The sequence below is a fragment of the Cyanistes caeruleus genome, chromosome 4 (genome assembly GCF_971803275.1).
Source record: "Cyanistes caeruleus chromosome 4, bCyaCae1.hap1.1, whole genome shotgun sequence".
Classification (NCBI taxonomy): domain Eukaryota; kingdom Metazoa; phylum Chordata; class Aves; order Passeriformes; family Paridae; genus Cyanistes; species Cyanistes caeruleus.
Genome location: NC_141704.1, coordinates 3,582,954 through 3,601,604, shown reverse-complemented (window position 1 = coordinate 3,601,604; position 18,651 = coordinate 3,582,954). Strand labels below are relative to the sequence as shown.

At 40.7% G+C, this 18,651-nt stretch overlaps 1 protein-coding gene across 5 annotated transcripts in view; it reads right to left on the bottom strand.

The window, feature by feature from the left end:
• Window positions 1-18,651, bottom strand: part of LOC111923149 (endonuclease domain-containing 1 protein-like) — a 158,905-nt gene that overhangs the window by 84,806 nt on the left and 55,448 nt on the right. For all 5 annotated transcript variants that reach the window (XM_086886411.1, XM_086886413.1, XM_086886412.1 and 2 more), the window contains exon 3: window positions 14,856-14,905. The gene's annotated coding sequence lies outside the window, so the exon portion shown is untranslated. The remainder of the gene's footprint in view (window positions 1-14,855; window positions 14,906-18,651) is intronic.

Here is an 18,651-nt window from a genome sequence, read left to right as displayed (position 1 = left end):
TCAATGTGACCTCTTGCTTCAGAGTGTTATTGTTGTTACAGCGTGTACAGCACAGAGTGCTGCTTTTAAAAGAAAATACAGCTGTGGCTGTGCCACCACGCTCAAATACATGTTCCAGCAGTCACACAGGTCTGATCAAACCCCGTTCCATGTGCTGCTGCCCAGTCCCATGCTTAGGATACAGACAAATTCTCCCCTATTTTAAGTCAAAGCATAATGGGTGACTGTAGGGAAGGAGTAAACCCTTGAAAGCAGCAACCCAGATATTCCACATAAAAATCAGCAAGAGCTGCAGGAATCCTTATCAGAGTTCTGCATAAAATCTACATTTTGGGATATGTCTGTCACTCTGTTAGCAAGCTTTGGACAATTGGGCATGGGGATACAAATGAATGGGCCTCTAAAAATCTTCATTAAAATATGCTCAAAAATCTATCAAGATACTCTTTGAATCTTCTTAAAGCAGTGAAATGGCACCAATGCATCTAATGGCTATTTTCAAAAGAACAGTGGCTCCTCTGCTGCATTGTTTCTATCACATGAAAATGTCAAAAATGGTTGAAATGTGAAAAATAGGAAAGTCTCACCAATTCAGAGCAAACCGCAAACCACTTTGTAAGATCATGGAATTCTACAAGTGAAGAGACAAATGAACAAACATGCACACCAATAAAACTGCACAAGAAGAAACATGCCAGCTTCTATTTATTTTCATTTGCTCCTTTCTGCAGATTAGGAAAAGAAGGGCTATAGCAGTAAAGTGTGGCTGGAGCTGGACATAAATTTTGGAAGTTTTCATTAGAGAATGCAAAATCATTTTCAACATGGCTTGAATTCAAGGCAGGGATGCAAATGGAAAAAGTTACAGAAGCATTTCAGAACCTCAAAATAAGGGAGACTGGAATAAACATGAAGTCATCTATGGATAATGCTCTTCAGATATGAATTCCTTCACTCAATTTTTTGGTAATACTTTGATGTGTGCTGTGGTTAAGCACAGGGTTGAAAGAAAGGACAAAAAATAGGCAGGTTCTTCAGCAGCCATGTAGGTGCAAACTCATGGCAAAGTTTTGGTTCTAAAAGCCAGCTAAAAACACTGGCACACATCATTACAGAAGTGTCTATCTCTTGTTTTCATAGGGGCTTAGAATCACTGAAGAATTTCTAACCTGTGAATAATTCCATGTATTACTGTTGTTTTGACCCAGCAAGCCAGGGAGTGGAAAACTCAGCTCCTCGCATGTCCATTTTTCAGCAAAAATAAGACCAACCTTTCCTCCCTTAACAACTTGGAAATGGGTGGTAAAACTACAAATATTTTTAAAAACAATTCACTGATCTGCCACTTTAAATCCCAGCTTAAATGGAGCAAGAAAAGACAGTATCACCTTGCTTACCTAGTGTACACTGCATTTCTCCTTAGTCAGCTTCGTACACCCAGTAAATGTATGTTAGCACATTTCACAGCTTTTTGACCAAAGAGGCTGAAATCCAAATTTCAAAGAGCTGAGTTATTTTTTAAGCGTGGAGAAATGCACATTAAAAAGGATTTTTTAAAAACCACATGCAGTTAATCATTGAACACAACTGCCATGCTGGCAAATCTACTGGTGAGGATTTTGTCATCGTGGGTTGGTCACTGAAGGTGTCAGGTTAGGCAGGGACTTCAAGATCACCTAGTTACACCCCCCTACCATGTATTACTGCACAATTTTAATTTAAATAAAATCTTATTTAGTTGATGGTAACGACTACCCTTCGTGTAAACTCTTCTTGCTCTTCAACAAACCTAATTTTAGGCTCTAATCAGCTTCCAACTCAACAGAAGCAATCAGAGTACTGGCATGAGCTGCTATAGGAATAGAGTTTAACCATTAATTGTAACTTATCGTGTCTTGTTTGTCAAACCTTTACGGTCACTTGGAAGAATTCCTGACTGTAACAATTCTTGATTCTTGCAGATTATGCTGAGACAACAACAGTAATGAATTAATTCCGTTTCCTTCACGTAAGGAAATAAAAGCAGAATCATTAAAGATGGAAAAGCCCTGCAAGATCATTGAGTCAACCATTAACCCATCACTGCCAGGTCCACCACTACACCGCATCCCTAAGCACCACCTCTACCAAGAGGTATTATTAATCCTGATCTTCCAGATAGGAAACTGCAATGTGGAAGAATGCAATCACATGCCCAAGATCACAGGCAGAGAACTCTAATTTTAACCTTTAATTTAAGGGTTCTGATGCACATTTTCCCTCCTCAATACAGCTGACTGCTGTTCTTCCAAGTCCTTGGACTGACAAACACGAAGTTCACCGAGCACTTCAGAAAATCTGTATGTTCAGAGACGAACTGACCTATATTGCAGCCATGGAAATTAATGCAAACATCAGAAGCCACACTTACACATATCATTAAACACTTGGCAATACTCTTTTAAAACCAGGGCATGTATCAGAGGGTCCTTCTTTCCTTAAACTTGTTGTCTTGCCACTTCCCACAGAGCCACAACTCCCCCTTGCACAGACACACATTCAGAGTCACCACGTTTGTTGGTGCTACACAAGAAGAGCCAAGACCTTCCAGGATTAATGCTCCTGGAAATGCTTCACATGAAGAACACAGAAATACACCCAGTAAAATTGCTGGAATAGCTCCAGAAGTGGCTATCTAAGGTAGTGTTAGCAAAACCTGAAGGATTTCCGTTTGTCCTTCCTTCCTTCCCCCACGCAAAAAAACTTGCAAAGGCGTTAAGGAGCACAAAATTACCCGGCGATATTTTAAGAGGCTTTTTTGCCAGTGCTGCTTCAGCCACCAGCCAAACCAAACTTTTCTTTGGTCGTTAACATACCTCTGGTCTCATAACTCTAACAACCTGCACTCGCAGCCAGGGACCAGGAACACTTCCCGTGCCTCAGGAGAGCGATCCTCTCGGAACTTAAACGCTGCCAGTCCTGCGTTTTCAGTTGGAAGCGAATTCACAAGAAAGTTTCAGGAAGTTCTACACTTCTGAATTGACTTTCTAAAAATATCCCACCCCGCCAGAGCAAACAGCAACAAGAACTCGCTCATCAGTTTACAGTAATGTACTTTCCCGAACACAAAAGCGCTGGCAACACCAACCGCACAGAGAGATGTTCATCGTGGTAGATGTGGATGATTAAAGCAAAAACCCATTACAGACTGAATTCTGGCTGCTGATGTCTGCTGGAAGCTGCTTTGTAACTTCCAGTGAAGAGAGCTGGGATTTCCACCTGTAAAATATGGATCTGAATCTAACTCCCACCCCCCCCTCTTTCTTTACTCAAAAAAACCCACCAAAAGCTCCTGGAAAAGGAGCTTGTCCAGATCGACAGAGCATGCCCATCAGGCAGCTCTATGCACATATTTAAAATAGTTAAAATAACAGATAATCATAAAGATATAAATAGCTTTTCTGGCAAAATTAAAGCACTGTTAAAAGGAAATAGACACACGAAGAATTACCTCTGCTCTTGCTGACAGACACGTAGTCAGAACAAGACAGGCTGCACACTTCGAGCCGTTAATAAAAAGAGGAGCAAGCAAATGAACAGCTTTCGGATGAATCCAAATAGTTTTTGTTTCTCTGCTGCAGTTTCACCACTCCCACACGGTCATTTCTACATTTGCTTTATAACGAAAGCAAAGTACAGGTCAGAATAAGAAAGGGAGGAGACAAAAAAACTCCGTTTTATTAGTCAAAGTTTGTCATTCTTGCTGTCTTCTTTCCAAATGAGGGGAAAACAGGGCTGGTGTGACCAAAGGGGATTTAGAGGGGGTGCTTTGCTTATGCTTAATAAACCAGAAGCTGGGCTCATCTGCATTTTACATGATCTGATTGGTAAAAGCAGGAAGTAAGAAAACCTTTCAAGTACACAATTTATGGAAAGATTATCACATGACTAAAAAGCACAGAACAAGAAGGACCAAATTCAGCTTTCACTTGCAGCAATGTGGGTCTGCTACCTTTGGCAGATTTATGATGTTTAAAACAAGATAAAATACTTTGTCTTCGTGAGGACATAAATCCATTTTCAAATCCGAATTTAACCTCTGCTTTTCAAACACAATTGCTTCAGGTCTGCTCAGTGAAGAACTTCTGTACTGCACAAGAACCACGTGAACTATCTGGAGGGTATTTTCAAATATATTTCTGCTATCTCTACCACTCTGCCTCCAAATAATCCTGCTATTCACTGCTGTGCTACATGCTCTTGTACACTTGCACACCCCTATGAATGTTTTAAAATGTAATTCATAATATTAGAAGACGGGGCAGCCCACAAGTGCACTGGAAATTCTCTCCTGCATTTCACAAAGGAAGTTAAAGCATTCACTCACTTTATTACTTGGGGAAGAAAATACGAGGATGATTTTATGATGTAACATCCAGCAAAGTATGGAAATCTTTGTCCAAGTCACAGTAAGAAAGTAATGGTCTGGTTTTTTGCTCTGTTGCCAGCAATTAAATCTACATTTTGATGAAAAGCTGATAAGTTATACAAGCTACAAATCCTTTTTTCTCCCCTCTATCTCACACATGGATTTCTATACTAGAAGGGGAAAGTGTTAGAGGTGAAAGAATAAGAGGAATGTTTACCAGGATGCCACTTGAGTGAAAAATAGAGAGTAACAAAGGGCTAAGAAATGAAAGCAAACATTGTGAGACAGTGAAACAGAGCTCTCCCAGCAGAGGCATTTTTTTCAGTGATGGCCTCACAGCTCTGCTGTCCCCTGAGCTGCTCACTCAGATGGCAAAAGGTTAAAAGCACTGAGGAAAACCTGAATCATCTGACCCAAAAATGGAAAAGAGGAGAGAGAAAAAAAAGACACTGTGGTACGAGCCCAGTTTTAATGTGATGCCCTCTTTTAAATACCGAAGGACTCTACACCCTTTTGACAAATACTTGGTGAAACACAGACTTTAAGTGTGCAGACAACAAAACCATAACAGCCATTCATTTTTTTAGGGGTCAGAAGCCTCAATTCTATTTCACACACTGTAGCAACAAAATATGAATCAACTGGGTGAATTTTATACGTGGGGTTAGTGATACTGTCCAGTGTCACAGAACAATGTGATTTTATTCCTGTGTTTAAAAATGACACATACATTCAATGAAGACAGATTTCTGTGTACTGTCTGAGAAGACATGGCACATATAAAGAGCTGAGCAATAATGTATGTGGTTGAAAATACAACTGGTACTCCCTAAAGTGGTTTTTCATAGTCTTTAAACACCAGATCCTCAAGCATTTTCCTGTACATCAAAACAGCCAGATCTGTCATTAGCATGTGGGGCAGCAACCCCAAGAAAGATTCTAAACAAGATAAAAAGATTTCTTTTTTTTAAATTTTTTTTTTCAAGTAACTGTTTATCATACTGCCCAGGAAGTGGTACAAAATCATGAATAAAAAAAGTGAGTGCTGATTATAAACCTGTCTTCTCTGGAATCACTCCAGCACCCCTAACCATCTGCAGGGAATAGGATATAGCACTCATGTACACAAAACACCTTCTGGGAGACTCAGCACCCATACAACAGTGACTAGATTATTGGTATGGATAAGTACTGCATTTATCTTACTCAGCTACAGGTGCCAAAAAATTACAGGCTTACTTTAAACTACATCCTTGAGCAGCTGACAGTGGTGAATCTTGTTAAATTCCTTAGAAATAAAAATTTACATGAGCATCCGAGAGAGAAACAGCTTTGCAGGTCAGCATGACAGGGAAGCAGACTTCTGAAATTCCCTCAGGCAAAAGATACTTTCTCCAGTTGGAACACAAGAGTTTCCCAGAATGAAATCTTTGCATGAAAAAATCTCAAACCTGTTGCTGTCAGCTTCTTGCTAATTAACTCAGAAATTACTGGCAGATTGGAGATGAAGGAAGGTAATAGAGTCACAAAGTCATGTAGATGGAACAAGTCAGGAATGAGACAGAAAAGGAGTAAAAAAGCACAGAACACCTTTTAAAGACTCTGTTTCACTAAAGTTTGCCAGAATTAAACTAAAGAAAAAAAAACAAAAAAAAACAAAAAAGTGACAGAATTGCTGCTGGAATTCTGAATTCCACTCTTCTACAATCATCATCTGGCAAATCAAAACCTTTTAGAACAGATAATGAAGATCTGAATGATCTATACCGAATAAATTTTGAAAACACGACCTTCTTCACTGACAGTGAAGACAACTCAGTGCTGGTTTGAGTTATAGAAGAATTAAAACCATCCAGGGACCTCCAAGGGATTGCACATATCACGTATCTGATGCTGCCAACCCATCTTTGTACCACAAATAAGTCATGACAAAAATCTTTCAACTGCTACATTTGAATTCCATCACTCACTTCCCCTGGGTCCCCACCAAAAAAACTGCAGAAAGAAAGCAAAATTCAAAAATTCTTTCTAGGTTGATTACACACAGGAACAGGGAAAATAAATGCATGCCTGTCTACCAGTTCAATCAACACAGGAGGGATTAGTCACTTTTCTGAGCACAATATTAGGATGTTTGTTGACTGCGGCCAGTCAAAGAGCAACACTTGAGAATGGAGCCATCAAATTCACTTCCTGGTCAAAAAGTCACAACCCAAAGAGAGAGTTCTGGGAGGGAGGGTTAAACATGGGAACAGAGGAGAAGAAACTGAGACTTGGAAGGTGCCTGTGGCTCGAGGTTTAATGGTCATGTAGTTCCTTCCGAGGAAAGGGAGTGTTCCTGCATGACACAGCCAGCAAACCATGCGGGAGTCACATCCTGGTGAAGGGTGGCAGCTCCAGATGCTTGACCTGGGAGGACAGCTTCATGCACAGGAATGTTGGCATAAGGAATGGAAAGCATGTGGAAAGGCATTTATTTCCAGGAAGGCATTAGAATATTGCTCATTGTGAGAGTGGCATCTGGAAGCTCAACACACCTCCCAGGGGATGAGCTGAGTAGGGTTTTGCCACAGTTCTTTTCAGTCCCAGGGACAATGCCTATCCTTGAGTCTGTGGGGCTGTCAGGAGGAAGGCACAGCTGAGCAGCATCACCCAGGATGAGCACACCCACATTAACCTCCTCTCAGGCCCTGGATGGCTCCCACAGGAGCAATGAGCTAAAGGGGACCTGTGTCCACCCTCTGTGCTGCAGGAGGATTCCCAGCCCCTCCTGGGCTCCCAGGCAAACCTGAATTTCTGCACTTCCTCATCACCTCTGTCCCCCCAGCACTCACAGGGACACTGCAAACTAGATTAGCTTCAGAAACCATTTCTGTGCACAGTAATAACACTGGTCTAATTTATACATCCATTAGTGTCTCAAACGAATCCGAGGACAGGTTTGACTCATTTAGCAAAATCTGACTCACACTTCTTGGGTATGGAAAAAAACCATTCTGCAGACTTGACTCCTGAAAGCTCTGAATGCCTGAATCTCAGTGCAGTTTTATCTAACAACAGCCACGTTTTGAGACAGTTTCCTTGTGCACCTTAAGCACGGGAGCAGAGCAAAAGGAGAAAATAGAAAGCACAAAGGGAGTTAAAAGAGTCACCTTTTGCTAAGGCAGTAGCTCATGGCAAACATACTTTTTTGGGGAAGAAGATAAGTACATTTCTTTAAAAACAGGCATGTTTCATTTTGGTAGAGATACTATTCACACCCAAAGCCAGACTAAGAAATTAAGTCAATATTAGATTTTTGCTTAACCATCTTAGCGGCTGGATAAAAAGGCCATGGTTTCCTATTATGAAAGTTTTTTAAGATTAAACTTCCTTTGATTTCTGAGGGACTAGTTATCTGCTGTGTACCTGGATGGGGATCCTGTGAAGTTACACTCCATGTACACAAGAACCACTAAACTTATTCAAACTAATTACACAATAGGAGAATTTTCCTATTTGTTTTTTTCACTGGTGCTCTCGGTTATCATCTGAGTTGTCCTCCAATGGGATTTACAAACTCAGATTTCACACTGCAACCGTACAAATATTGGAGCTCCAACAGCCAACAACAAAACCCAAATATATCAAGTCTTTTTGCACTTTCAAATGTATCCTCCCCTGGTGGATGGCACTCCATTTAAGAGGGGCTCAGAAAAATTATCCAGATGATTACTCATGTCTGTGTAAACATCAGATCCATTATAAGGAATACTCAAATGCCACAACATGAGCTGCTCCTGAGAATCCAGGTCACATTCATGCTTACTCTGAAAGGAGCAACAATTTAAGCAAAGACCGGTTTTACCTGACATTATTTATAAGGAACTGCTGATTCGTGATTCATTGTAAACTCAAATCCTCAAATGCTTCATAATCTAAAGAACGTTCCAAGGAGGCAGATCCATAAACTGAAGAGAACTAAAAGGGAATATACACTCAAGATCAGCCTGATCTGTGTCAAGTGCTGGATGGATGGTTCTGCTGTGCCGATGGGTTTGAGGGGTTTTACATCAAACACTGAAGAAGTCCAGAAAATGCCAACATCATTCAACCTCCAACCTTGGAATGCAAGTTGGCTTCCTCCCAGCAGTTCCATGACTGAAGGCCAGAATCCCATGACTCCTGCTGGAGCACCAGGCAGGGCTGTGCAGATGGAGTGCAGCTACACGCTGCCCTCCAGACCCAAAGGCTTCTGCTGCTTCTCCAGGTTGTGTCTCCCCACTGACTGCTCTTACTGTGCCCTACCAGAAGAGGTGAGAGGGAGATCCAGGTCCTACATGGTTTGGATTTCCTCAGGTAAGCCACTCAAAGAAAAAACCCTGTGCAGCAATTTGATCAGGAAGAGCTGTCATGCAAGAGTTGTGGATGGGGACTGTGAGGTCGCTGCCAGCCAGCTCACCACCCCCAACAGTGCCAGGCATCAGGCAATCCCTCACGCCAGCTGAGGAACATTATTCCAAGAGGCTTTTCCTCCACAGAAACACCTCCTCTCTTCTCACAAAATCAGCTCTAGTAATTATTAAAATTAGTCAACCATTTCCCAAAGTCACAAGCTGCAGAAGAAAACCAGAGCTGGCCAAAAACCTCCCAAACACAACTATTTTGCACTGCAAAGCACCAATTGCGTGGAAATGTGCTGATTTCACCAAAAAGCTCTATAAAAGGCAACAAGATTGGCCAGCAGGCCAGTCTGTCCAGCTTCCTGCCAGGCTGCCTGCCAGCCCCAAGGGTGGGTACTCCCAGCTCCCTAATTCAAAAAATAAAAATCGGCTACGAGAAGGCTTCCAAGGGATGGGTATTTTGCTTCCTGCAGCTCTCTGATTAGAATAAATGTTGTACAGGTGTGTGTGTGTGTGTCAGGAAGGCAGGGACAGCTCTGCTGTACACAGCAAGAATGGCTTCTCTACAACAGAAAAATTTCAGAAAAAATGTATTTTGAAAGACAGATGCCATTGCTAAAGCACAGGAGGGAGAGGATGAGACATCCCTGCACGAATCTGTGAGTGGGAAGACAATGGCAAAGAAATCCAAACAGCAAGACGATAAATCAGAGGTGGGGAATCCCTGTCTTATCCCTTCTGCAGCGTGCATGCAGCTATTGTATTTAATTAAAATAAATTACAGCTTGCTTGTGTACAGCCTGCAGGGCTTTTAACACCCCTGAACGGAAGCACAGGGATGAGCAGCCATCCTTCAGGAGCTCACTCTCCGTGCCTCCAGACGCGGAATGCAGATGCTCTGTCACAGCACAGTCACAGCAAGGCTGACAGATCGAGGCAGAACAAAAAGCCCAAAGAGTTCTGCTTTTACACCATCCACTTCCTCAGCTCCGTCCCTGGGAGCCTTGCCAGGATGCTGGTAACGTTTTAAATGGAGAACGCAGAGCTGCCCAGCAGTGTGGCAGCTGCTTCTGAGCATGGATGTTTCACTGGAGAGGGGTTTCTTCTAACAGCAGTGATTTAACACTCTGTAAACTAAATTTCTGGAACACTTGGTTGAGCAGGATCGATGCACTTTCCTGCTTAACCACTGCATCCACACCCTCTGATTCCTGCTTGAATTCGCTTCACGTATTTGCAGCAGCAGCACCTGAGGACAAGAACGTCTCCCTGCACTGAGTTCCACGCTCGCTGTTCCTCAGTGTGACACAGGAATATCAGCCCTGCACTCGTGAGGACCAGGAGGTGCACAGATGAAGTGCTGTGCCACACACCTGAGGATGCTGCAGAGAGCACTGATACCCTGGCAGTGCTTTGGGGGACACAAACAGAGTTTCCAGCATCACCCACGTCAGCCACCCACACACGGTGCTCCAGGCTCTGGCTGATTTCTGTGGAAGATCAACCTGTGAAGCTCTGTTACACCAGGAGCTTTGGAAATTCCAGGCTGCTGATTACAATGAAGAAGGAAACACCTCTTGGCAGACCATGTCCCTAAGAGAATTAGTGACACAACGTACCCAACAGGACTGTGGATTTGGAGCTGCTCAGAGGATGCTCAGACAGTGGAAAGGATCAGTTAAATACCGCCGTGAACAGCTGCAGAATATCAGTCAATCCATAGTATCTGAGAAAAAAATAAATTTCTATTTATTCTTGTCCTTAGAAAAGCATAAGTGAGGAGGAAATGGATTTTAAGTGAGCTTTGAAAAGTCCATGATAATACTAATTCAAGATTTTGAAGTGCTTTACCAACAGCAAGTAAAACACACAGATCTCTGACAGGAGAAATGAAGCAGGAAAATGCAAAGCAGCTTGTCCAAGCTTATGCAACAGATGAGAAGCACAAACAACACACAGATCTCCAGGCTTCATCTCTGTGCCTTTCCATTCTTCCATTTTAAAAACCTAAATCCTTTTTACACTCCAACAAGGTTTTCCACATAGATTTAAGTGTTAATTCTGGGCTGTGCAGACTTTCTTTTTTCCTGATGTGGTATCTCACCCATTATATCCTCCTCTGTACATGTAAAATTAAGAGGAATTACTGTTTCAGAGTCAAGAAAACAGGAAAAAAGAAGAAAGTCCTAAATTTTTATCTAAAGGCAAATTCCTTTTCATATGGGCACACTGAATACAGATGAGAAGAAGAACTCCATCTTATGAAGAGAGAAAACATTGCTTGGAAACTATGAAAATTGAAATAGCTAAGATGCTACTAAATATATCTATTTATGATGCTTCTATTTCCCAGACTAATATCATGTATAATGCATTTTATGTATTATCTGTTCAGATACACTCCACTGCAGGCAGAGATGAGACAATTATCTGAAACACTGACAAACCATCCTTTAGCCCCATGAAGTGCAGTGAGTAACACAGATCACTCCAGCACACAGCTCATGTGGCACAAGGACTGCTCCTACAAAGACACATAAAAGGTTCTCAGTGTCCACGGTGCTGCCAGAGTTTCTGTGTGGAGCTGCCTCACCACAGAGACAAGCAAAAAAAAGGAAATCTAAGAACTGGTCTTAGCAAGCTCCTCTTTTTTTGCAGAGCACACATTAAACTTACAGGTACTTTCACATCTGACATAAATTAAAAGCCCTCTTTTAGAACCAGCTTGTGTTTTTATGCTTCTAAATCATCTAGAAGACAGCACTGTCAAATGGAGAGTTTCTCTTTGAATACCCACTGCCTGTGTGAATGGCTGCTCCCCTCACTTCCAACAACACTGACCTCTTCAGGGTTTGTCTCCTTTTATGCCATCCATGCCTGTGGACCTTCTCAGAAGAAAAGGAAGAGGAAAATGGCTTTCTTTACCCTTGCTGCCTGTAATTTTCTGTTCAAACCCTCCTTCTCATTCAGAGTAAAGGGGAATATACTCCAAGATACCTACTTCCTCAGAGATGAGCCACGAGTTAGCTCCTCCTGAGGTCAGATATTGGGCTTTTACTGATGAAGAGTTAAAATAATAATATTTATTGTTATGCCTGGGATCTGAAGCAGCCCTGGTATCCTCACTTCACAGGTCCAAGAGATAAACACGACTGACAAAGCCACTTTGTGGAAGCTACGTGAGTTAGCAGAATGCTTCTTCAGCCAGTGAAGAGCTTCTGATCATCTGGTCCATTTTAAGACCAGCCTCGCACAGCCAACCAACCATTTAAATAGGGCTATGACAGAAAATACTTCTACCAACCCTAAATATGTCTGTGTGCATGGTACACCTGCTCTTTCTGTAAGACATAAACTGGAATCAATACAATGCCACGACACAGCGTACTCTTGCCAAGATCCTACAGGGCAGATGGAATTTTGGAGTCCATCTCTTAAGTGCAGAGGTTGTTCTCTATTGTGACTGTAACAAAAGTTCTTTAGGATCATTTTAAAGGACATCATTTAAAAAATGAAGGTTTATGTCTTGCAGTAAAAGCACCTGATGAAAATGCACAGTTTAAATGGAATTCTCTGCTTGTAGGAATGCAAGGCTCCCTTTTCTAAAACTAATATAAGAGATTTAATCTAATTTTATACATTAATCTGCTCTAAACCTTGGGGAAGCTGCAAAGCTTTGCTTCCTGTGCTGAGGCAGGAAAGAGAATCAAGAATCCCAGATCTCAAAGCCTGATGATTCTAAGGCAACGTTAATGTGAAGAATTACAACCAGAACTTACTGTTGTCCTCAGCATGAAACCTAAGGGATGATTCAAGTATCATAAAAAGGCTTGGATTTGAAAGGACATTAAAGACCATCTTGTTCCAACCCCCCTTCCATGGTTGGATGTTCCAACCTTCCACCATCCCAGGGTACTCCAGACCCATCCAGCTTGGCCTTGGACACTTCCAGGGATCCAGGAGCAGCCACAGCTGCTCTGGGCAAGCACAGAGGTTTGCAGCCCTAGCTGATGTTCAACTTGGAAACCACCACAGAAAGAAGCCAGCAGTAATTCACAGATACACACTTTTGGTCAAGGGATACCATCTCTCTTTGAATTCTGCTCTAACCTGCTGGTTGTTTACCTGCAACTCCAGATGTGCTGAGTTTTGACCAAAAACCACACCTCCTTTGTCTTTGCAGAGGGGATGTCCTAGATGAGCTACTGAATAGACAGAACTCCTCACGGACTCCTGGCTAATTCCCTCCTGGCCTGCTCCCAGTCAGCAATGGCCAATTTAAACAGCCTTTTCCAGGTGTCAGAAAGCCACAAGGGATTACGTAATGCATGACTACCCTGCAGAGACCGACAGACCTGGCATCACAACCACCCTCACATACCTGGCAATTTATAAAATCAACCTCTACCCCCAGGACAGACCCCACCCTCAGGTGCAAATGAAGAGGAAGTACAGGAAGTCTTGGGTAATTTCATTGGTATTTTTATATGAATTTTGAGACAGACCTTTTTTAAGATGAGAGGTTCCATCACCTCATGACAAATCTTTTATTCTACATCTAGCTCAGGATTTCTCAGCGTAATTTAGTACCTCTAACAGAAAACTGACTGTAAATTAGCAAGAAATGAACAGGGAACACTGGAGAACTGCAGTTCACCAGAACAAATGTTGGCAACTTTTTTATCACTTCCAGCACTGACCACATGTATTGCAGGGAAAAAGCTGACCTGGTTAAGGACTTTTCCATTTCTATCTATGATCTCTCAGGGAATGTGCTAAGGAAACGATTGTCCTACTGAATCATTTCAAGAATTTTACAGCCCAAATGATTTATTACCATAAAATAGGTCTTGGAAACAAAGATATTTGAGGAGACTCAATAGCTATTAAATCATTGTGGAAAACATGATGCTGAAGGAATTGCAGATGCCTGACACATGCTCTAACACTTTTTTTTTTAAAATATTGAGTGTCTATAAAAAGCAACTCTGTAGAATTACTTAAAAACTTTTGCAACAGAAAATAATTAAAAAGAGAGATACAGGTATAGATTAAAATCCATAAAAGTAAAATTAAATTAAAACTTAAAAAAATTAAACTAAATAAAACTAAAATTGAACTAAAAACTAAATTAAAACTAGAACACCCCACAAATGCTGTTGGAAAAACTGGAGACACTGATAATTTCAAAACCTATGCATTAAAAATACACTTCTCACTTAGTAAACAAGCTGAGACGCACTTTGCAGAGTTATACAAATTTTAGAGTTGAGTCAACAATATACAGAAAACCTCACATCAGCTTATAATGAGTCCACTTGTTAGCTGGTTCAGAATCACCTTTGGTTTTGTTATTACAATTGCAATGTAGATGTTGTTCTCACATAGAACATGCTCTGTTCAAGACAGATGGAAGCCTCTCTCTTTAAAATGTGCCATTGAACTCTACAAGTGGATCAGGAAGATGCTCTGTAAGGCTTGCTATGCAAAATGCCACTGAAGAACAAACTGCTTCTCTTGAGCAAAATGGAAAAACTCTTGTGCTAAACCTTCTAATAGGTCAGGTTGTTCCAAGCCCCATCAAACCATGAACTTTTAGAGTAATTAACCCAAGTAAATGTTTTAAACGTATTCCAAAATCTTCAGCCAAAATACGGCAGCCTGAAAGTAAGGTCCAAGCTTTTCTTACACCAGCTGATATTACAGACAATACTAACAACTTTTGGAAGCCAAAATGCCTTTCCAGTCCTTCTTACCTTCCAACCTCTCCTCTTCACATCCCTGGATCACCACAGCTACGACAGCAGCAATTAAGAAGACACGACCCAGCCCTGAATGCCTCTGTGCCTTGACACAGTGATGACAAAGGGAGAGGAAAGATCCACCTTGTGCCACTCACACTGAGCCAAGTGGCTCAAAAACCGGGAATCCAGACAGTTCTACCAACTGCACTCACAAACAAGGAAATGAGGAAAACTGATGGCCTTTAATTAAAGGGATGTCTTATAGGAAAGCTGACCAATAGTCTTATAAAATAGGAAAATGAGCATTCCTCTTTGACTTACATTTTGTGTTGTCCTGGTTCACTTGTGCAACTCAGCCACCATTTCTTTTTCTGCAACACAACAAAGAAAATAAATTCTGTTTAAAAAAAAGTAAGTATTTGCTTGAACTGACGTTTCTCATTACATTGTTAAGTAATGCTTCAAGCTTACTGCTTGCTTTTAGTCAACACTGGAAAATATTTCCATCCTTCTTGTCTCTCTGATTTTGATTGCCAGCGTATTCCAGTTACATGAAATTGCTCTATCAGGATGAACCTTGGAAGCCATTTGGTGATTTGAGCATAACACTGACTAACCACAAATAAATTCCACAACTCTGTGGAGTTGACCAAAGAAATTCATTGCAGCCACAGAGAAAGTGAATAAACATTTTTTTAAAAGGATCTAATTGCTCAAATATAACTTAGTGGTGTCTTTGTTAGACCTGTGAGTGTTCCTTGTTGGCCTCCAGCACCTCATTCAGAGAGGTGATGACTTTCTTCTTGGTTTGGGGCATACCTGGTACCCCTGTGCTCCAGACACCCTAAGACACTTCAGTGGGAGTTGAATATTGGAAGGGATGTTCCTTATGTCCTGCTCTGTGCTTTGGATTCAAATAGCTAGAAACAGAGAAATTCTATCCATACATTACTGGGAATTGAAGCAAAATAAGAGCAAGTAACCAGAAAAACACACAGAAAAATCTACTAAGTAGAGTTATGAGAGTATTGTCCTGAAAAAGAATGCTCTGATGCTACATTCTCTATTTAACCACATAATTAGTAAACTTCCAGCAGAAGTAGCAAAAAAAAATTCCTCATTCCCTTACTAGGCTAAGCAGCAACCTGGAAGAACTACTGAAACCTCCACGAAGAAGAACTGGATTGCTCCAGATAATGGAATAACTAAATAACTGAGGACAGAGTGGAAAATAAAGCACAGAGACATCACTCAAGGTCAGCGCAGTTCTTGTACTGCTGAAAATGGTAAAATGGTAACTGGCAAGAAAAGAAAAAAAAAAGAAAAAAAGCAAGCATTTGCAAAAAAAAAAAAAAGAAAAAAAGAAAAAAAAAATAGAGATGGAAAGAAGAGGACACCAGTCAGAAAGAATCCTGACTCTGGCTACATTTTCCAGCCAGGAAGGGATAACAAAGCAACAAGTAAATGCCAGCGTGGATTTGTCAAACTGATTCCCTTCCCTTTCCAACAAGTAAGAAAGCCCCAAGATACAGAAACAGTTCAATGATGACCAAAGTCACCTGAGCACAGCATTTTTCATGCCATGTCATTGTCCCAAATCAATAAAGGATCATGAATCTGGATAGAAAAACACATCCAAATAAATTTTAGTAGTTCACAAGTGATCATTCAGATCTTAGCAAGTGGCATCCAACCTTTAGCACCAGAAGAACCCCAACACATTCATGAGCTGAGTGTCTCATGAATTCATCAGACAACTATGACCAAAATGTGTTTTCTTAATCCTAATTTCTAAAATCTCAATATGAAATAAATACATGTATCATTAGGGGGTATGAAATCATCAACTCATTTATAAGGGGCACAGTTAAACTTCAAGCTATTTAATTTAGCAGAACAATAGAGCTCTACAAAGTGTGTTTTTCACTAATGACCTGAACACTATTTTTGTTACTTCTGCCTCTAAAATGCACAGCCAATATTTGTGGTTTTTTAAAAAATGGCATTTCTTTCTCAAAATATTGTTGTGCAGGGAAAAAAACAATCAAGAAAAAAATTTAACTCCAAGTACAATCAAATATACAAAGGAAAACCACACAAGTACAGATTTCATCATACTCCTCCAGATTTTAAATAGACCAACATATTTTGGAGATGGGTGTGATTTTTTGTGAGCTGTCCCCCTTTAAAATTGGCAACTAAATTTAATTCAGTGCCGCCTTATTCCAGGTTCCAAACTCCAGTAGAAAATAGATCTCACAATGGAATCCTACAGCTGAATATACTCTGGGAGAAAATTAATACTTTAATTTATTCCAAATTCATTTGCATGACAGTATATCATTAGTATATACAAAAAAAAAATATGTATTATACCAACAAAAGAAAAATTCTGTGCAAACAGTGAAAGAAATTCACATCCCACATGAGATGAGCTTCAAACTTGAAGCAACAAAGCTGTTTTATTTCTCTTAAAAATAAATACATTAAAAAAAAAAATCAAACAAAAAGAGCTGTTAATAGTCTAGGCTGTCATTTAAAAAAATACCCTGTGACCTTAAAAAAACCCACAAAGCAAATATGAATTCTTGCATGCCAGGTATCTCCTAAATAGCTAAAAAGAGCCACATGGACAATCAAGTGCAGACTGAAAATAACTGATGTAACAGCACTTACATACAAAGCAAAGTTTTCCTACCTCACTGATTAACCAGCTGAAGAGGAAAGAAAACACAGGCTCACTCTGTAACTCCATCAGCCCTGGTGTCCTGGAAACAACTCTGCTACAATAGAAATCCTTAACTGCCAAAACATCTTCTGCTACCAATTCTTGGGTTTTTTTCTTCCCCCCATTTCCTTCTCTGCAGTGCTCTCAATGTTTGATAAGCAGCCAGTACCAAATCTAACCCATCAAATGGCACAGAAATTGGATCTCCTGCTCTTATAAAAAGAAATATGTAATTCCATTTGAGTATGCAGCACTTAGGGAACACCAGGTTTGCACAAAGTCTATGGAACTGACTGCGTAATTTTGTTGTTGCTGTTGTTGCTAAAATGGGCTATTAACTAAACCTTTCATTTTAGGAAATGGCCTCAAGTTGTGCCAGGGGAGGTTTACATTAGATATTCGAAAGAATTTGTTCACGGGAAGAGTGGTCAAGCACTGGAACAGGCTGCCCAAGGTAGTGGTAGAGGCACTATACCTGGAAGTGCTAAAAAATAAAAATGCATATAAAAATTGATGACATGGTTTGATGATGAACCTGATGGAACTGCTAAGCTGATAGTTGGATTTAACCTTTTTTCCAACCAAAAAACTCCGTGATTCCATAAAAACCAGCAAACCCGCAGGGTGAGCTCAGCCTTCCTTATTAACGTGCCCAAGTACCTGGGGTTAGAGTCCTTTCTCAATCCTCACTCAATAGCTCTGTGGGAGCACAAGGTCATAAAACACAAAAAAATTATCTTCTTTAGGTTTTATGGTTACTGTCAGTGTGAAGGGAACAGAACTTTCAAACCCAGGTCTTGGCAATTTGTGACACACTGATGGCCAAAAATTTAAAAAACATTTGTGACCTCCCTTTCTTGACACAGAATCCTTTTTGAAACAGGTCTGTGCTTTTACTAGAAGAGAAAACTTAATTTTAACCTTTGCATGAAATAAAACCTGGATTTAGAAACCAGATTTATCTAGGAAAGCAGTTTTGTTTCAGACCACAACGTTGCTCTCCACATCTCTCCACTGTTCGTTTTGCTACACGGCCTTTGGGTCAGACACAGCAATCTGGCCTTATCTAAACTGCTTCAATCCAATGCAACAAATATACTTATTTAAATGTTTGTAAATTCCTAATTTCTGATCTACCAATGCTTTAAAAAATTTGGCATCTGAGCCTCTCAGTCCCACACACACTGCCCACACCTGTTTTCCAGGAAAATGCCAGTCTGCACTGGTCACAGATAGGAAAAAAACACTATTCACTGTTTTCCAATGAGACTTGTTAATTACCAAAATTACTCCTACAGCAAGTACAAAGGGATTTTGGTTCCTTCAGAAGATCCATGATCAAACACAGTAACACTCAGCAGTTTTATTAAGTATGGGATCTGTGATTTA